The sequence below is a fragment of the Chlorocebus sabaeus genome, chromosome 21 (genome assembly GCF_047675955.1).
Source record: "Chlorocebus sabaeus isolate Y175 chromosome 21, mChlSab1.0.hap1, whole genome shotgun sequence".
NCBI lineage: Eukaryota > Metazoa > Chordata > Mammalia > Primates > Cercopithecidae > Chlorocebus > Chlorocebus sabaeus.
Window position 1 is genome coordinate 123431464 of NC_132924.1, and position 22241 is coordinate 123453704.

Below are 22241 nucleotides of genomic sequence, written 5' to 3' on the forward strand. Positions count from 1 at the left end.
AGGCCAGAGCAGGAGGATTCCTGAGGACAGGAGTTCGAGACCAGCCTGGGCAAAACAGTGATTCCCTGCCTCTACAAAAAAAATAGCCAGGTGAGGTGGTGCACAAGGTGATCTTGCTACTCAAGAGTCCAAAGTGGGAGGATCACTTGAGCCCAGGAGGTCAAGGTTGCAGTGAGCTATGATTGCACCACTGCACTCCAGCCTGAGCAATGGAGCAACACCCTATCTCAAAAAAAAGAAAAAGAAAGTGAATGATTAACACAAAGGAGAGGATAGTAATAATACCCTGGTGAGAGGGAGAGGAACTCATGGAGGTGAGATGGGAAGCTCTGAAGGGCAATGCTCTACTTCTTAAACTGGGTATGGTTTTATTGAACTTTATGCTGTACATATACTCTTATATATATATATTTATGATACACATAACTATAAATATAACTCAACCATATTGAAAAACATGAAACAAGATCTGAACAAACAGGAAAACATACCATGTTCTTGTATGAAAATACCACTATGAAAATATACATTCTTCCAAAATGGATATATACATAATTAGATTCCAATTGAAATCTGTTCTTTTTGTGTGTGGAATTAGATATGCTTTCTTAAGTCTCCCTTGTGGGGAAAAAAAAAATGCCTGAACATAACTTAGTCTGGCATTGGCATAAAACACACAAATAAATCAGTAGGACAATATACATAGTACATAATGAATCCTGGTTGATAATGGGAATAAATGTATGACAAAGCAGAGGAAAATGGGTTATTTAGTTAAGTGGTGAGAACAAAACAGCTTTCCAATTAGAAGAAAGTAAAGCTGGGCTGCTACTTCACACTACATAAAAATCCAAGAGGCCGAGCACGGTGGCTCACACCTGTAATCCCAACACTTTGGGAGGCTGAGGCAGGTGGATCACGAGGTCAAGAGATCGAGACCATTCTGGCCAACATGGTGAAACCCCATCTCTACTAAAAACACAAAAATTAGCTGATCGTTGTGGTGCCCGCTTGTAATCCCAGCTACTCGGGAGGTTGAGTCAGGAGAATCGCTTGAACCCGGGAGGCGGAGGTTGTAGTGAGCCGAGATCGCGCCACTGCACTCCAGTCTGGCAACAAAGCAAGACTCCATCTAATAAAAAATAAAAAATAAAATAAAATAAAATGCAAGAAGGATTGAATTTGTGTCTGTAAAAAAATAAGAACACGAAAATCTTAAGACAAAATACAGGAAATTATATGTACAAGCCAAGAGTTGGATGTATTTTCTTAACCAAGATATGAAGCCAGAAGTTATAAAAGAAAAGATGGCTTTAAAGTGTTTAATATGCCAAAGATGCCATAAGCAAATTTAAAGATAAAAAAAAAAATTTCTCTTGAGGCCAGGGGTTGTAGGCTGCAGTGAGATCTGATTGCACCACTGAAATCCAGCTTGGGCAGCAGAGTGAGACCCCATCTCTAAGGGAAAAAAAAATTCAAGATGAAATTTTAAAATCTACGTTACCAAAAAAGCTCACAAAAATAAAAACGCACAACATCCTTAGACTGTTCACAGATGAACAATCAATGGCCAATATGCGTGAAAAAATATTCAACTTCATAATCAAGGAAATGAAAATCAAAACAACTTGAAAGCATTGTAAAAAGTTATATACTATTGAAAAAAATTAGTGGTGAGCTGAGGTCTGGAGTTTGAGATCAGCCTGACCAACATGGAGAAACCCCGTCTCTACTAAAAATACAAAATGTCAGGCTTGGTGGTGGATGCCTGTAATCCCAGCTACTCCGGAGGCTGAGGCAGGAGAATCACTTGAATTCGGGAGGTGGAGGTTGCGGTGAGCCGAGATCGTGCCATTGCACTCCAGCCTGGGCAACAAGAGTGAAACTCCATCTCAAATAAATAAATAAATAAAATAAAAATTAGTGGTGAGGTTGGGAAGAAAGGCAAAGGACGCTTTAATGCATTGCTGGAAAATGTAAATTATTACAGCTTTTTAATAAAGCTCTAGATAAGATTTATTTTATTTTAAAATATTTGTGCACTTCAATGCATCAACCCTATTCCAAAGACTCCATCTCATGGCAATAAAAGCTCCAGTTAGTATAGTCTGGTTTTGCAGAATTGTTTCTAGAGGCAAAAATATAGGAAGGGAGGTAAAAGTGCATCAGTAGGGATACTCATATTGGTATAATCATATCATGGAAATATTATGCAGCACTAAAAAGATTATTAGAATGGCTAAAATTAAATACACTGACCACACTAAGTGTTGGTGAAGATGTGGAGGGAATGGTGGTATATAAAATGGTGCCACTGGCCGGGCGCAGTGGCTCACGCCTATAGTTGCAGCACTTTGGGAGGCCAAGACGGGCAGATCACCTGAGGCCAGGAGTTCAAGACCAGCCTGGCCAACATGGCGAAATACTGTGTCCACTAAAAATACAAAAAATTAGCCGGGTGTGGTGGCAGGCGCCTGTAATCCCAGCTTCTCGGGAGGCTAAGGCAGGAGAATCGCTTGAACCCAGGAAGCGGAGGTTGCAGTGAGCCGAGATCGCACCATTGCACTCCAGCCTGGGCAGCAAGAGCAAAACTGCATCTCAAAAAAAAAAAAAAAAAAAAAATTTGGTGCAATGACTTTGGAAAACAATTGGTCAGTTTCTTAAAAAGTAATCTTACACACCCATAATATGACTCAGGCATTCCACTCCTAGGTACATTCCTAAGAGAAAAGAAAGCTTGTGTTCATAAATGACTTATCCCTGATCATTCATAAAAGCTTTATCTGTAATAGGCAAAAATTGGGAATAACCAAAATATCTACCAACAGGTAAATGGATAAACTAACTATAGCATATCTATACAATGGAGTATGACTTCTCGGCAAAAAGAAATGAACTACTGATTCACACAACATGGATGAACTTCAAAATTATTATGCTCAGTGGAAAAAGTCAAACAAACAAAAGGAGTGCATATAGTATATATGCTGATTCCACTTAGTCTAGAAAGTGCTCACTATTCTATAGTGACAGAAAGCAAGTCAGTGGCTACCCAGGGATGGGGGTGAGAAGTGTCAGGAGGAAGGACTGACAAGGGTCATGAGGATATTTTGAGGGGCCAGTGGATATGTGTCAAAATTTATTAAATTGTACACTTTAAATACGTGTGTATAGTTCATTGTATGTCAATTATACCTCAATATACATACACAAACAAAGTACAATTAAATCAGAACAGAGAAGACTCTAAACAGACATAAGTTGTTAAGACAAATTACTTGAAAATTGGGAGGTGAGTGTGGGGTGAGGTGGGTGGAAGGAAAGACAAAGTTAGAAAGGATGAAGAGAAGTGGGTTAAATGGCATAAACATGCACTTAGGTAGAGGAATAAATTCAATGTTAAGTATCAGAGTAAAGTGATTGCAGTGAAACAAAAATATATTGTACTCATGAGATGGACACCCTACATACCCTGACTTGATCATTGCACATTATATACATGTAACAAAATTTCACATGTACTCCATAGACTTGTACAAATTTTTAAAAGTAAAAAATAAATTTAAAAAAGAAAAAAGAAGAGGGAAAATACTGTACTAAAAATTAAAACAAATATTAAACATCCACAATAAAAATATGAAAAAATGTTAAAATCACTCATTTCAGTCACTGGTTTTACACGTTTTACAATTTGTGCATCATGGCTGCTGTTCTAAGAAGTTTTATGCACCTTTAAGCAATTATGTCCAATCCCAGAATTGGGAAGGGATATCTTTGGATAACTTTCTGAACCCTAGAATGCTTTTAAAAATGTTGTGTGGTTTTTGGTCCACTTGCCACAGTTATAGTCAGCCTTGCTGGTTCTGTCTGCTTGGCAACATTTTTGTAACTTTTACAATTTTGTCTCTAGTTCTAGGTAAGCTATTGAATCAGTCAAGATGCCTTCTGTTTCAGATAAGAGAAGCTCAACTTCTATTGAGCCTAAGCCAAAAAGGCAATTCATCACATGACCAAAGTCCAAATATTTTTCCTAGATTTTAGTCATGGCTCAGATTCTCTCTCTCTTCCCCTTCCCCGGTTCTCTCTCCCCCTTCCTGCCCCTCCTACCCTTCTCTCCTCTCCTTCCCTCTCCCCACTCTTTTTCTCCTCCCCTCTCATCATTGCCTCCTCTCCTTCTCCCCTCCGCTCCCTCTCTTTATCCTTCCCATCTCCCTCCCTTCCTTCCTTCCTCTCTTCCTCTCCTCTCTCCCCTTTCTCTCCCTCTCTCTCCCTCTGAAAACTGGGAGATGAAAACAAAGATGTCCACTCTCACCACTCCTATTCAACATAGTACTGGAAGTACTAGCCAGAGCAATCAGGCAAGAGGAAGAAATAAAAAGCATTCAAATAAGAAGAGAGGAAGTTAAAGTATCTCTGTTTTCAGACAATGTAATTTTATATGTAGAAAACCTCATAGTCTCTTCCCAGCTCTTACAGCTTCAAGACAAACAATTTTAAGAAAGTTTCAGGATAAAGACTCAATGTACAAAAATTAGTAGCATTTCTATACACAAACAACGTCCAAGCTGAGAGTCAAATCAAGAATGCAAGCCCTTTTGTAATAACCACACACACACAGAAAAAAATGAAATACCTAGGCATTTTCAAATACCTTTCAATAAAATATCTTTCACCTCCCTAACCAAGGAGAGTTTTGTAATTCTCAACCCCAGTGAGGTAAAAGATCTCTACAATGAGAATTACAAAACAATGCTCAAAGAATTTAGAGATGACACAAACAAATGAAAAAAACATTTCATGCTCATAGATAGGAAGAATTGATATTGTTAAAATGGCCATACTGCCCAAATCAATTTACAGATTCAATGCTATTCCTATCAAACTACAAATGACCTCTTTAAATAATTGGAAGAAACTATTCTGAAATTCATATGGATCCAAAAAAGAGCCCAACTAGTCAAAGCAATCCTAAGCAAAAAGAACAAAGCTGGAGGCATTACATTACCTGACTTCAAACTTTCCTGGAGAGCTACAGTAACAAAAACAGCATAGTGTTTTTTGGTACAAAAACAGACACATAGACCAATGGAACAGAATAGAGAGCCCAGAAATAAAGCCACATGCCTACAACCATCTGATCTTCAACAAAGTCAACAGAAACAAACAATGGGGAAGAGACATCCTAGTCAATAAATGGTGCTGGGATAACTGGCTACCCATATGCAGAAGATTGAAACCAGACCTCTTCCTTTCACCGTATGTAAAAATCAACTCAAGGTGGATCGAAGACTTTAATGTAAAACTAAAACTACAAAATCCTAGAAGAAATCCAGGAAATACCATTCTGTACATATGCCCTGGCAAAGATTTCATGACAAAGATGATAAAGCAATCGCAACAAAATCAAAAATTGACAAATGGGACTTAATTAAACTAAAGAGCCTTTGCACAGCAAAAGAAACTACCAACACAGTAAACAAACAGCCTACAGAATGAGAGAAAATATTTGCAAACTATACATCCAACAAAGGTCTAATATCCAGAACCTATAAGGAACTTAAACAAATTAAGATGCAAAAAAACCATTTAAAAATGGTCAAAGGACATGAACAGACACTTCTCAAAAGAAGTCATATACATGGCCAACAAACTTGTGAAAAAATGAACATTACTAATCATTAGAGAAATGCAAATCAAACCCACAATGAGATACCATCTCACACCAGTCAAAATGGCACCAGTAAAATTCAAAAAGTTTGGGAGGCTGAGGCAGGTAGATCATGAGGTCAGGAGTTTGAGACCAGCCTGGCCAACATAGTGAAATGCCATCTCTACTAAAAATACAAAAAATTAGCTGGGCATGGTGGCGGGTGCCTGTAATCCTAGCTACTTGGGAGACTGAGGCAGGAGAATAGCTTGAACCTGGGAGGCAGAGGTTGCAGTGAGCTGAGATCGCACCACTGCATTCCAGCCCGGGCAACAGTGCAAGACTCCTCAAAAAAGAAAAAAAAAATCAACAAGTAACAGATGCTTGAGGTTGTTAAGAAAAGGAAACGCTCATACACTGCTGGTGGGAATGTAAATTAGCTCAGCCACTGTGAAAAGCAGTTTGATGATTTCTCAAAGAACTTGTAACAGAACTGCAATTTGAACCAGCAATCCCATTACTGAGTATATACCCAAAGGAATATAAATCATCCTACCATAAAGACACACATGCCTACGTTCATTGCAGCACTATCTGTGATCACAGAGACCTGGGATCTACCTAGAGGGCCATTAATGGTAGATTGAATAAAGAAAATTGCTACATATATACCTGCATATGGAATACTATGCAGTCATAAAAATGAGATCACGTCTTTTGTGACAACATGGATGGAGCTTCAGGCCATTATCCTAAGCAGACTAACACAGGAACAGAAAGTCAAATACCACATGTTCTCACTTACAAGTGGGAGCTAAACGCTGGGCACACATGGACACAAAGAAGGGAACAATAGACACCGGGGCCTACTTGAGGGAGAAGGGTGGGAAGAGGGTGAGGATCAAAGAACTACCTATTGAGTACTATGCTTATTGCATGGGTGATAAAATAATCTGTACACCAAATCCCCGTGACACACAATTTATCTGTACAACAAACCTGCACACATACCCCTAATGCTAACATAAAAGTTGGGGGAAAAAAAAATAGATGATGGCATGGGTGTGGTAAAAAGGGAAATTTGTATAATCTCTATGGAAAACAGTACGGAAATTTCTTAAAGAACTAAAAGTAGATCTACCATTCAATCTAGCAATCCCACTACTGGGTATCTACCCAAAGGAAAAGAAGTCATTATATCAAAAAGACACTTTCACATGTATGTTTATTGCAGCACAATTCACAACTGCAAAGATATTAAACAAACCTAAGGGCCCATTAACTGATGAGTGGATAAAGAAAATGTTTTATATATGTGTGTGTATATACATATGTATGTTATATATACACACCCATATGTGTACGTGTATATAAAAATATATACACACCATAAGATTTTATATATACTCCTATATATACACATACATGCATATACATATATATATATTCACCTTAAGTGAGATAAGCCAGGCACAAAAAGACAAACATCACATGTTCTTTTTATTTATTTATTTATTTTTGAGATAAATCTCGCTCTGTCACCCAGGCTGGAGTGCAGTGGCATGATCTTGGTTCACTGCAACCTCCATCTCCCAGATTCAAGTGATTCTTTTGCCTCAGCCACCTAAGTAGCTGGGATTACAGGTGCATGCCACCATGCCCAGCTTATTTTTGTATTTTTAGTAGAGATGGGGTTTCACCATGTGGCCAGGCTGGTCCCGAACTCCTAGCCTCTAGTGATCTACCCACCTCGCCTCCGAAAGTGCTGGGTTTACAGGTGTGAGCCACCGTACCTGGCCCATATGTTCTCATTTATATGTGGGAGTTCAAAAAATTTGATCACGTGGAAGTAGAGGGTAGAATGATGGATACCAGAGGCTGAGAAGGATGTGGAGGGCAGGAAGGTGAAGAAAGGTTGGTCAGTGGGTACGAACATACAGTTAGATAGAAAGAATAAGTTCTAATGTTCGATAACAGAGCAAGGTGGCTATAGTTAACAATAACGTATTGTATGTTTCAAAACAGCTAGAAAAGAAGCCTTGAAATGTTTTCAACAACACATGGAAATGATAAATACTCCAAGTAATGGATATCCCTAATACCCTGATTTGACATTACACATTCTATGCATTTAATAAAATATTACATATACTCCATAAACATGCACAAATATCATGTATTGATAAAAACTTTTTTAATTTACAAAAAAAAAAAAAAAATCCCAGGACTGAGTCTTATGGGACAGCCTTGGATTACAAACCCATATCTGAACCCATCACTGTAGCCCCAGGGATAAAGCATACCGAGTCCCCATGGTGCAAACGGGATTAAGTTAGAGTCACTTAAAACCCAAGGACTGAGGAGGGGGGAATAACGTTTCCAAAGAAAAATCGGGGGCCTGCTCCAGGAAGGAGCAGAACAGATGCAAAGCTGCGACAACAACCAATGTTTACTAAAGTCATTCAAGAAAGGTTAATCATTTATTTATTGATAATCTTGGTGCACACTAGCGCAATGTAATTTGGGAACTTATTTATGCATAATTGAAGTAAATGTGTCCAATTTCTAAGTTATTTGGGGTTTTCTTTACAATTTTTAAATTTTTTGTTTTTTCTACTCCGTCTCGCAGTAATACCTGGCATGAGTGAATTTTAAAATTCAAGTCCAAAATTATTTTCTCTCAAAATCCTGAGGACATTGCTCTGTTTGTTATCCAGCTTCTGTTAGGTCTGATGTCAATCTAGTTCTTACACCTTGGTAAGTGACCTAGCTGTTGTTGTTATTATTGCTGCAGTTGTTGTTTAAGTTCTGGGGTCTTGTTATCCTTGGTGTTCTGACACTTCATATATATGAGTCTAAGTATTTTTTTCCTATTATTGTGCTCGCATTAGGCAATCCTTTTCGCTCTGCAAACCAAAGTCTTCCTTAACTCTGTGCAGTTCCCTCCTCATGGCTTCATATTTCCTCTTTCTTCTGTTCTCACTCAGAAATGCCTGCCAGTGGATGTCCAATCTCAGATTGCCCTCTTGAATGGTTAACTTTTCACTAATATTTTATGCCACTTTCTCTTCTTCATCATTTTCTAAGTAAAGGGTTTCGGGGGGGAGTTTAGTTTGGGTGGTTTGTTTGTTTGTTTTGTTTTGTTTCTGTTTCTTTGTTTTCTGGATTTTGAGACAGAATCTCACTCTGTTGCCCAGGCTGGAGTGTAGTGGTGCAGTCACAGCTCACTGCAGCCTCACACTCCCTGGGCCCAGGTGATCCTCCCATCTATACTTCCTATGTCACTGGGATGTAGTGCCAGACTACATGCACATGCCACCATGCTCGGCTAATTTTTGCAATTTTTTGTAGAGACAGAGTCTCCCTGTGTTGCCCAGGCTGGTCTTGAACTCCTGGGCTCAAGTGACCTGCCTGCCTCAGCCTCCCAAAGTGCTAGGATTACAGGTGTGAGCCACTGCACCCGGCCAATAAAGGGTTTTTTAACTTCAGCAATTATATTTTCAATCTCTAAGTAACTCTTGTCTTCTAATTGTCTCTCTATATAGCATGTTCTTATTGTTTATAGATGCCAACACTGCCGTAAACTGTAGTCTTAATCTCGCTGAAGATGCTATTTGGACTTTCTCCTCTTTTGCTGTTCTCAGGGTCTGTTTTTCCATCAGCTCATGCAGTTTTCTACTGTTCGCCTGTATGACGAGCCCTGGCTTTCCCTTCGTCCTTGCAAATGGAGTAGGCAGTCAGACACGTGCTGCCTCTGCCTCATGGAAACCCTCCCGGTACCCTTCTTCCCGCTGGGGCAGTCTGGTTAAGGACTCTGAGTCTGTCAGGCAGGGGTTTCAACCCCCATAATGTCCAAAAAAGGGGACTTTGTTGTGCAGTGTCACAGCCCTATTTAAGCGTATCTCTCACCAGATAGATTGCCCGATTCTTCCAGTAAAGGGCTCTGTGCCTTGTCCTGACTGCACTCCGGCTTCTCTTGAGAACCAGGTCATTTGATGGATCCTAGGATGTCACATGGTTGTCTCGTTTTAAAGAAGTAAAATGACCAAAGCAGATAGCTTTAGTCATAAAGTCAGAATGGTGCTAGTTAAAGATGATAGAAAGGATTTAGGGGAAGTCTTCAGTGTTAAAAAATTTTAATGATTTTATTTAAACTATTTTTTTGATTAGAGGATATTCAAAGCATACAGGTGGGCTACACCTCAAAAGTGTCCTCACATACACCTCACCTTCTAGATGCTCGGTTTCCCTCCCTAGAGGCAGTCAGTGTTGCTACTTTGGGTGTTTCCATCTGAAACTATCCTATGCATACACAAACAAACATATATTTACATATTTGTGTGTATTTGCATACATTGCAAAGAATATATACAATGTTATGTTACACAAGTTTTTGCAACCCAAATTTACTCATAAGGGAGTGATAAATTAGGGGAATGATGGCAGTATAACGTAGAGGCAGCTTTAGTGTATATTATACACTGTACTGTGTATTATACACTGTACTGTACAATGTTTTAGCCCAAGAAACACGAAGTTCACTATTCAGCTCTTACCGGCAGGTGGCGCCCTCCGGCCGTAGTGATGCCCACTCCCCTCTCCTTTCTCTTGGATCAGTTCTCTTCTGTCTTGGAGGTGCTTTTCCATGCTTCTGGCTCATCTTTGCACATTTTGCATTTGTGTTCGCGACTCAGCTGACTTCACTCTTCCTTACAGCGCTTTCCTCAAGCTAACTTCACCTTATTTCTAAAAGTAAAGAGGTTTCTTTTTTCTTTTTTACTACAGTGTTTCTACATTTATAAGAAATTTAACTTATCTCTCATTGTACTAATATTTGTATTAAGACAGGTTTTTTGCTTTTGTTAGTGCTCTTCACAAAGCACTAATTTTCAACAATGTGATCCAACCATAACTCTCTCATAAGTCTGTTGTTTTTAACATGAAATCTTTAAGGAATGCAAGATTTTTCGGCAATACATGAATGTTACAACAGAAATGTCCATACTGTTCCCCACCACCACTACCCGCACTTTTAAAATAAATCATAGCACACTCGACACACTGAGTTGTGTTTGCTTTTTTTTTTTTTTTTTAGATGGAATCTTGCTCTGTCACCCAGGCTAGAGTGCAGTGGCGCGATCTTGGCTCACTGCAACCTCCACCTCCCAGGTTCAAGCAATTCTCCTGCTTCAGCCTCCTGGGTAGCTGGGATTACAGGCGCGCACCACCATGCCCAGCTAATTTTTGGATTTTTAGTAGAGACAGGGTTTCACCATGTTGGTCAGGCTGGTCTCAAACTCCTGACCTCGTGATTCACCCATCTCGGCCTCCCAAAGTGCTGGGATTACATGTGTGAGCCACTGTGTCCAGCCTTGCTTTATTTTTTAATGAGATGAGTACGTAACTTCTTCATGCTTTTTTCAGCTGCAGAATGCAGGTATTAAGAGGTAAATAGGATGTAGAATTCTGATTTGATTCTGTTTCTCCAGCACCAACATTAAGATAGACTCTTGGGGATTCAGCGTTCACAGGCACTAAGTTATTCCACCTGGATTTTGTCTACAGAGTGAATTGTCTAAGAAAAATAAACTATACATTTTATGTATATGTATAACTTTGCAAAACTTGAGTTTATATGTAGCTTTTTAAGGAACAGAACACTTGCTTAAAGTGAGTTTCCCCAAAGTATCTGAATGCCTGCCACACTCACCTCTCCCCCACTACATGGTATTTTCTCCTAGTTCAGATTGGCAAGTGCACTTGGGGTCACCCCAGACACATACCTTGCCCAGGAGCCTCTGAGTGCAGCACCTAAAGATCTGGGGCCTAGAGCCAAGATAACCCACTTAAGTGCTAGTTACTATACCTTGTCTCTCAGCCTATTATAAATTGGGACTCTTTCAACTGCATGTGTCTTAAGCAAAAGGTTGCTTAAGGATCATATACGAAAATGGTCAAGACTCAATGTGGCTTCAAGCACTGCTGAATTCAGAATTCAAGCAATACAATCAGGTGTGAGTTGTTTTTTGTTTTTCACCTGTCAGCTCTGCCTTCCAGGTTGTCTTCATTCTGAAGCTCCTGAGGTGGTCTTTGGCAGCTCCAAGTGGACTTTTCATGGGGTAATGATGGCTGCCACAGCTCCAGCTTACATCCATCTAAAGTTCAAGTTCAGTGAGAAAAGCAAGAGCCAGTGCTGGTGGCATAACCCAGAAGCCCTAAGATTTACTCTGATATGACCCATTCAGGCCATGTGCCCACATTTGAAACAATCTCTATGGCCTGGGGAAAGTGATCTGCAGTTTGATTTAAGTTTGGGTCACAGGCTTTATCCCTGGAACTAAGGACAGAGCCCCACCATGAACATTTAGCCTGATAAAAAGGAAAAGGTAGGTCCAAAAATGGAAATCTAGGGCTGTTATTAGAAGAAAAGAGAATGGATGCAGGGCCATTTCTTGTGATATTCTACGCTAACACTAACTCAATGGTTCTCAAAAAAAATTTCCCCACCACAGAAATTTCAACCAAGAATGGTGGTGTAACTTGAGAAAATCCCTAGATGATTTCACAGTATCTCCAGATACGAATGTTCTCCCAGCTCACATCGAGAACCACTGGCATACTCGATTATTCCCCAAATATGTCCTGTTGATCACATTGCAAACTGTTCAATACAAATGGCTTAAACAAACTCCACATACAGCTGGAAAAGATAATTCATTTCATTTATTGATTCATCCAACAAATATTTAGAAGCTGTCCTCCCAACTCCCTCTAATATCTCTCTTGTATATACAAGGCCGGAGGATTTGTTTGCCATTACAATTTATCGCTGACTTCCAAGTTTATATATACCAAATGCTCCTAAACTCCAGGCTAACATGTCCAAATGCCTTCTCAACATCTCAACCCGATCTCTAAAAATCCTCTCATATTTAACATGCCCCAAATTGAACTCCTGGTTTCTGTCATTTAAAAATGTTCCCTCCACGGTCTTCCATGTCTTGGTAATTAACAATACTTTGAGCCAAAAACTTGGAAGCTGTCCTTTGCTCCTCTTCTTTTCTTACAACCCACATTCATCCTGTTAGGGAATCCTGTAAGTTCTGCTGCCCAAATATATTGAGAATCCAATCACTGCTTGCTACTTCCATTGCCACCATCATGGTCCAAAGCACATCAGTCTTTGCCAGGATTATCACAAGAGCCTGCTCAGTGGCCTTTGCCCTTTATCCCTAGCTCAGTATTCAGGATTCATCCTTTTCACCTACCCACCCCCAATTCCACACATTCCCAGTTACAAAAGGCTCTAGAAGGAACCATAACAAGAGGCATCTAGCCCTACCTTTGCTGAAGAAGGACAAGGCCCATCTCCTGGGGTTCCTGGCTCCTGCAGCCTCAGCATGGTCTCATATCCCTGCATCTGACTACTAGGACCACAAACACTGACATAGAACTGGTGCAGGGTTAGGATGTGGGAGCCCCCTGGACATCTCAACTAGCCCCACGTCAGTGACCATACAGACCCTTCTCTGACTCACCAGCCCATTGAAGCCACTCATGCACCCTCCTATCCTTATCTCCACAACCACCAGTCAGTGTGCATGTCATCTTTTCTGAATGCAGCCTCCCGGATTTTGTTAACTTCACAAGGAAATTTTCTGGGCTGCGGAAGAGATCAGCAAATTAGTGAAACAAAATCATAAGATGCTGCTCTCCAGGCTCGTGAACCTGATCCTAGTTTCTCTCTGTTCCTGGGCTGCCTTCAGGAACAGGCATGTGATGAGGGCACAAAAGACTAGACAGTAGGATAAAGTTCCAGAAGTGCCAGGCTTGGCAGTTATCTGTCCTGACTGAGAAGACGTTTGGTGAAGAAGAAAACAGCCAGCCACCAGAGCTGTTACTTTCAAGACAGACTTAGGCTTTCATGTAAAATATATGGAGGTCTGGAGGCCTAAATCATCTAAACATAATAATGTCATTAAATTAGAAATAAATATGATCTAATGTAACTCAAGTATTCATTTTCTAGCAATGCAGTAGCCCGAAAGCCTTAAAAAATACTCACTACAAAAAAGCAGAAAATTCTGGACACAAATCGTTATTTTAAACTTTTGTAAATTCATTAAGAGCAAACGTCAATTTCTGTTAACTTGTTAAAAACTTGAGTTTTCATGGCTACATGGAGGACAGAAGAAAAACTGAGTGACAACACAGGTGGAAAACAGTTTAGGTGCTTATGTGAAACCAGGATATTCAAATTATTCTATTTTCTGGCCAGGCACGGTAGCTCACGCCTATAATCCCAGAACTTTGGGAGGCTGAGGTGGGCAGATCACTTGAGGTCAGGAGTTCAAACATGGTGAAATCCCGGCTCTACTAAAAATACAAAAATTAGCCAGGTGTGGTGGTGGGCACCTGTAATCCCAGCTACTTGGGAGGCTGAAGCAGGAGAATCACTTGAAACTGGGAGGTGAGATTGCAGGGGGCCAAGATCATGCCACTGTACTCCAGCCTGGGTGACAGAGTGAGACTCTGTCTCAAAAAAAAAAAAAATTATATTTTCAAGAGAAAAATAAACCCCGAAAGAATTTTGTCCCTAACAAACTGAGGCAAGGACACTACCTTGGTTCTGGATAGAAAGGAAAGACTCTCCTGAGAAACTGTGGGCATTATAGCTCACATGTAGGTTTGGGGCCTGCCTTAGTTTAGATTTCCCCGAAGCAGACTATGACAAGGATGTGGATACAGGTCATTAATTTTGGAGATGATCCTGGAGATCACAAGTGACAGAGTTAGGAGAGTGAGAAAGAAAGGGAGAAAAAAATAACATGTGCACTATGGGCTCAAATCCATTAGAAATCTTTTGAAAAACATGTAGAATTTATAGCCTAAACTTATGATACCAAAAAATCTCAATCTAGGAATTTCTTAAATCCTAAACTCATAGTGATCCCAGGTTTCTGGCAGAAACAAATTAAAATTTTCTCTGAAAATCAATCTAGGTTCCAAATATATCCCACAGATAAAGTTCCAACAAACATGAAGTCAAAATTTTTTTAAAAAATCACAAAACATATAATTAAATAAAATATTTTTATATAAAAATCCCACAGCTAACATCAATGGTGAAAGACTGAAAGCCTTTTTGCTCATATCTGAAATGAGATGAGGAGGCTTATTCTTACCACTTCTATTACATACAATACTGGAAGTTCTAGCCAGAGCAAGTAGGCAAGAAAAATAATTAAAAGGCATCCAAGCTAGAAAGGAAGAAGCAGAAGTATCTCCGTTCTCAGACAACATAATTTTATACGTAGAAAACCCTAAAGATTTCAAACTCAGACACACACACACAAAATATCTGTTTGAACTAATAAGTAAACTCAGCAAAGTTGCAGGATACAAAATCAGCATTCAAAAGTCAGTAGCAGGGCCAGGTATGATGACTTATGCCTATAATCCTAGCACTTTGGGAGGTTAAGGTGGAAGGGACCACTTCAGTCCAGGAATTCAAGGTCGTGGTGAGCTATGATTACACCACTGCACTCCAGCCTGAGCAACAGAGTGAGACTCTGTCTCTTAAAAAAAAAAAAAAAAATAGATGAACCTGAGTGGACTTTGCTCATGACCATGCTAAAACCTCCACCCAGGGAAGTTACAGTTTCCTGTTCATCATACGCGACCTATGTGCTGGCATGAAGACTCACTGCATGCAGCTGAGAATCCTCTGCAGGTGATGACGATGACGCACCCTCTCCACCGTCCCATAAGTCCTCCTGTCACTTTCCGTCGGGGAGGCATGGCTTTGGAGAATACCCGCAGTGCTCTCCTCACTTGTACGAAGTACAAAGCCTCCTATTAATCAAAACCTGAGTTCCCGCTAAAAGTCGTTTATTACTTGGCAAGTGAACAAACCTCGTTTTTGGGGGTGAAATGGGAGGAATAGATTAAACCAGTAAGAAAGTGAGGAGTCAGGGGAGGGAGGTAAATGAGATAAATCCTGAAGTTCATAGCAACACCTAGTGAAAGTGAATTCCTACTTCGGGAGGGAATTTTTCTGTAAAGATGGCAGTTTTCCCAACACTTTGTTGCAATGTTTTGTGTGAGTGCTTCTTTGGATCTGATGCTCCAGGCTTCCTCTGTGGAGTCTGAGACCACAGGGCCTTATGCCATCCTCTAGAAACATCTGTAAAAGCAGACTCCGGGTTTTTGCAGGGGCAAGAGGTGGTCAAAAGAATTTTCCCGCTGCAAGAAAGTCCTCTCCTTTCTGCCATTTCATATTCCCCTCCTCTGGAAATACTTTTCCGGGAGGTTTTCCTGGTTGACCCAGGCAGCTAAGGTAGAGAGGGCAGGGTAATTCCCAAGTACCTCCCACACTGAGCAACAAAATTAGACACCATCCATCACCCACATCACGTGAGCAAAGGCTCTGAACGCGAAGCCCAGACACCACTCCCTCTGCAGCTTTCCTGCAGCCAGTCCCTTCTGGAAACCTTGCCCTGCATCCCTCTTCCTTGTCTCAGCTGGAGTTGGGCGAGAAGACCAGTGGGAAAGCAGCGGGGAAGAGGAGTCAGCCCTGACCACACTTCCCTCCCCAGCTCCTCCCTGTCCATGCAATCTGAGTCTCCTCTGGGAGAGAGGCAAACCAGGATCTGATAACTGCAGTTATTTTTGTTTTGTTTTGGTTTGTTTTGGTTTGTTTTTGAGATGGAGTCTCGCTCTGTTGCCCAGGCTGGATTGCAGTGGCGCAATCTCGGCTCACTGCAACCTCCACCTCCTGGATTCAAACCATTCTCCTGCCTCAGCCTCCCAAGGATCTGGGACTACAGGCATGTGCCACCACGCCCGGCTAATTTTTCTGTATTTTTAGTAGAGACGGGGTTTCACCGTGTTAGCCAGGATGATCTCGATCTCCTGACCTCGTGATCCACCCACCTCGGCCTCCCAAAGTTCCTGGATTACAGGCATGAGCCACTGCACCCAGCTGATAGCTGCAGTTTTTAACATGAAAAGGATTGGGCCTAGAACACTGAATGTGTGACCGTTGTAATGACAGAGTTGTGAAATCTAGAATCTGGTCCTGATGTTAAAGAACCCAAGATCCGACGGGGAATTAGTGAGTTGACAAAACACAGTTAAAAGAAGTTACTAAAAAATAAAAAAAGAAGAAGAATCATTTCCTGTTTACACTCTGAATGGCTTTAAATCCTTCAATAAATATGTTGCACACAAATAGGCTTGAGATTATCTGCATGCCCTCGTGCCAGGGCCATGAAGTCACGCCCATCTGTGTCTGTGCAGTTTTACCACCAAGACTGAGCTGTGCAAAGAGACAAACAGCTGTCAGCTTTTCCAAGTAAACAGAAGCAGAAAGGAGAAGTGTCACATCTGACTTTCTACAGAGCACAAAGATTCAGACTTCTAAGGCTGTTCACAGGAGGGGAGAGGGGAGAGGACGGGCAGGGGAGACAGGAATAGAGGAAGTGGGGCCGGGAGCGGGGTCAGATAGAGGGGAAACCATCTTCACACAGAGGCTTGGAATCTCCAGGGGAAAAATACAGAAGTTGCGGGGCAGAAAGAGGCCATTTTGTGCAACAACAACGTGGGGGGAACAAAGCAAAAGAAAAAAGAAAACCACCAAGTTGACATTTGTCTACCAGAATAAAAAAAGGAAAAGAATTGCTACTGGATCTAGTCATAAAAGGACTAACTTAGAGACATTGAAGTACAAGAATTAATACTGTCTTCAGCTAAGGAAAGTAAGGAAAGAGGCCACTTTTTACTTTTTAATTTCAGTATTTCAAAAGCACTAGAGTTTTTGTTTTTGTTTTTTATTGGTGGGGGGGTAGGGGACGGAGTCTCACTCTGTCACCCAGTGGAGTGCAATGGCATGATCTCAGCTCACTGCAACCTCTGCCTCCCAGGTTCAAGCGATTCTCCTGCCTCAGCCTCCCAAGTAGCTGGGACTACAGGTGAGCACCACCACGCCCAGCAAATTTTTGTTTTTTTAGTACCGATGAGGTTTCACCATGTTAGCCAGGATGGTCTGTATATCTTGACCTCGTGATCCACCCGCCTTGGCCTCCCAAAATGCTGGGATTACAGGCATGAGCCACCGTGTCCAGCCACCACTAGAATTATTTTGTAAAACTCCAAGGTTAACAAGTTCATGAAAAGAATGAAAACAAAGAGATTAAATTCAAAGAGCCCTGTTCTGTATCTGAATTCTTTCCTGAAACCACCTAGCTGTAATATTCATACCAGTGCCCCTCGAAATGTACGAAGCACATATAGTGCCTGAGATCTTGTGAAAATGCAAGTTCTGACTTGGCTGGTCTGGGGTGGAGGAGATTTTGCATCTCTAGCCGGTTCCCAGGGTTGCCCATGCAGGCCAGTGGATCACACCTTAAGCAGCAAGAATTGAGACCACCCACTGACTGCCAAATGTTTTCTTTTACAGAATATAGAAGTGAAAAAAATCAACCACCACCCTCTAGTCTCTAAAAAAAAACAACATTGTTGCTTATTGACTGAATATTTATTAATAACCCCTAGGAGGCTGAATACAAGAAAAACATGGCTCCAGCCTTCCCCCAATCCATGGAGAAGCTCCAGATTATAAGCCCAGAAACTGTGACATCTTCCCTCCCCTCCAGTCTGGACCAGGTGTGTCCCCATGCCACCTGCTCTGCTAGTGCCAACAGGTCAGCCATCCCGTGGGGAGTGTGACCTGCACAGAGAATCCCGTGCCCTGCCCCCAGAGCCCTCATGGTTATAGAGAACAGAGTAGAGTTTCTACTGCTCCTTCATTCTCCCTGGCCAGTCTCTCCGTCCTTCACCTCATCTGCTCCAGTGACACATCCCAAGGAACAGACATGCCCAGTATGAGACAGGGCAGCTCCTACAAAGCCCCACTCTGGGGTAGCACAGTCATCTGCCCTACGTGGAAACAGAAGGAAAAGGTCCCAGAACAGAGCGGCAGGGCCTTGCTTCAGGGCAGAGAGGGCATTCAGCAGGAGCTGCAAGTGTCAGCACCCCAAGGTCATCAAGACAAGATGACAAACAGACTTCAGTGGCCCCAGATTTCCAAGTATTTCTACTTCCTCTTTTTGACCACATAGCTGGGCCCTTGATGGAAACGGCATTTCAGAAGCCTCTCTCTCTCCGCCTTGGACAGTTTTGGCTAAAATCCAAAGCAGAAAGCAGAAGCTGCTCTTTCTGGCTTGTTAGCGTCTGAGCTCCCGGAAGAGATTATACCAGAAAAGCCTGGGAGATTTACTGGAAATTATACCAGAAGAGACTGTGCTAGAAATGCCTTTGATGATAGAGATTATGCTAGAAGAGATGTTGTGAAGACAAAGGGGGTGGGGTGCCCCTCAGGCAGCACTTAGGGGGTGGGGAGGTATCCTGGAGACCCTGAGGAGTCAGATGTGGAGGGAGAGGAGAGGCTGGTGGGATCAGGCAACACAGGGCGACAGTGGCCTGAGGATGTGATGAGACCTCAGGGTGATGTGCCAGGAACACCAGCTCCTGGGAACTGCAGCTTTCAGCTATGGCAAAGGCAGGCGTGGTCCCACACCATGAGAGGCACCCCTTTGTGAGGAACCCGGGAGCTGCACAAAGGGCTCCTCAACAGTAAACAAGGAAGGGATTTTGAAAACGTAGTGCTGGGGCACACCTGATCCCCCTCCCAGGCTGTCCCAAGCTGTCTCCTGTCTCCCAGTGTCTGAGTTTGCTAGGGTTCTCATAACAAAACATTGACTGAGGAGCTTAAACTGGAGAAATTTCTTTTCTCTCAGTTCTGGAAGGCCGAAGTCCAAGATTTGGCAGCAGCAGAGTTCCTCCAAGGCTCTCCTTGGCTAGTCAATGCCATCTTCTCCCTGTGTCCTCACGTGGCCTTCCCTCTGGGCCTGGCAGCATTCTAATTGCTTCTTGTCATAAAGACATCAGACATGTTGGACAAGGACCCGTCACAACTACCTCATTTTAACTTAATTACCTCTTTCAAGACCCTATCTCCAAATACAGTCACATCCTGAGCTACTAGGGGTTAAGGCCTCAACGTATGAATTTGGAGGGGACACAAATTCAACCCCTCATGCCCACCACCTCCCACCCTACCCCGGAAGCACAAAATGGTTTCCCTCCTGCCTCAAGGACTCTGGTACTCTCTGGGTTTGAGGACCAGCCCTCTGTCCACGCTGCAGTGTAGATTGAGATCTTTGTAGATGGAGTCCTGAATGTCAACATTTGTGACAACTAAAAGACAATCCCCCTGCCCAACTTTGGCCACAGTTCCTTGGAGTCAGGGTGGTGAGTGGGCAAGTAACTCAGTCCTATCAAATGTGCCCATGGACACTGAGGTATGAGCAGCTCTGCCCACTCTGCATTCTCCTGGCTGTTCATGACGTGAGCAACAGCAAGCTCAGGGTGCTCTGCCAGTGAGTGTCTGCTACTTTGCGTTCTCCTTTCTCATGTTCCTTGTCTTCCTACAGTTCTTCAGCAAGCACACCACCTTCCTGCCTCATGCATCGCTAACTCGGCAGTCAAGTAACATTCGTTCTTCATAGTAAAGGGTTTATGCCTCGCCTCTTAAGCAGACTGTAAACTTCTTGGTGTTAGAAGCTCTCTCTTAAGTCTGTGTGTATCATAACCCTGCACATAGCAGGACACGGTAGTCAGGAACAGTGAAGGGTCTGAGATCTAACTGTACATGCAGGTCAGCAAGTCAGTCTGCCACAGTTTCATGGATGCTGGTAGAAGCCACAAAACCCCGAGCTGTAACAAAGAACAATTTATTACACATGGCAATAGCAGTGGTCACAGTAGCAGCATTTTTGCTTGGGTTCTAGGACCCCAGTTTCCACAGACAGTGCAAAGAGGCATTGCAGGTGACACCAGCACACCCGGTGGGCTGGGTTCTAGAAGAGGAACCCTGAGCTTGAGGCATCTGATTCTTTTATAACAGGCGATCATGCCTGTCCTTTGGTCCAGAAGAAGACACTATTTTCCAAGGCTGCCCACTAGGAGGTGAGAACATCTTTGAAAAGGCAGCCAGTGCCACCGCTCACAAGATGTGCAGAAACATGAGACCTGGGGAAGGGCGGACATCCATATTTTTTGATGGGTTGAGTATTCCCTGAAGCCTGGCTAAGTGAGGCCCCGTAGGTTCTTGCCCTGCTAATGGGTCTCTTTTCACATTATCCACTTCAACCCAGCTTGGCTTCTGGGCTCAGCTACTTTACATTTGCCTGTTTAGCAAAGAATTGGGGACTTCCATTACTCCATCACTGGGGGTCAAATAAATGTTGAGGTTCAGGAGACTCCAAATTCCTCTGAGATTCTAATGTCTTCTTTACTGGGGACTGAGAGAGGGATGGGGACTGCAATGGTTCTGAGCCCAAGTTTTTCCGCCTGATGATTTGTGCGCTCTGGACTCTGGGAAATGAGGAAACCAGCTGGCTTCACACCTGCTGCTCATCCAAGGCTGGGTCTCCTGGGGAGGGGCTCTTGAGCACTCCACGCCCCTCAACCACGAAACAGAACATAACGTTCTACACTGCAAGCTCCTACATAGTGGCCAGCAAACTTTGCGTGTAAAAAGCCTACTAGTAAATGTTTTATGCTTTGTGGGCCATTCAGTCTCTGTTAAGACTCCTCAGCTCTGCCCTTGTAGCACAAAAACAGCTGCCATGTGTAAACAAATGGTCGTGGCTGCGTTTAGATAAATTTTTATTTACAAAATTCGATGGTGAGCTGGATTTGCCCCTCGGGATGTAATCAGCTGACCCCGCACATATTCTGAACACACTCCTGTCTCACAGGCTTCTTTATAAGCCTCTATGTAAAGCACAGGCTGGTGAGGGCCCCAGGGAGAGCAGCACCGCAGCACCGCCCTCGGCACAGGCCCCCAGTCCAAGTCCTGTGCGGGAGCAGGTCTCGCCCAGCGCAGCAGCTCTGCACCTCTGTGATACCACTCTGCCAAGAGGGAAGGTGCAGGCCCTGCAGCCCATCGGCTTGGATCTGAAGACCAGCCCTGTGGGGCTGCTAAGTCATGAAACTGACCTCATGGAGATTTCATAAAGCCCCCTACCAGCTTTCCAGCTAGAGAAATGCTTACATCTATATATTTATGTCTTCACATATAAAGAAAATGGAAAAAGTCAAAATCAATTCGCTATCATTTACAATGAAAGGAAAGAAGATTAAGGATGGTGTTTATGTGGGTGTGGAGAGAGGAAAAGAGACAGAACCAACACTAATTACTGCTAAACAAAAAAAGAGAAAGGAAGGAAGATGGGGAGGGAGGGGGCAAAAATCTCGTTCCATGCCCCACACAGTTCTCTCAAGTCTACAGGCTGAGGTCGTCGGAGCCTAGACAATCTCAGCAGGTAAGAAGATTCTAGGCCCACTAGACTTCCTTCCACTTTACACTGAATTGAATAAAATCATAAAAAGGGGTTTTGCCACCTGGGATGTAGAGCAGAACATAATTAAATTTAGTCTTCTTGGGACAGTGTTTCAATGGGATAAGTCAGCTCCCATTTAACCTCATACATAGCGACACAAAGAAAGGCCTTTCACGGCGCACAAG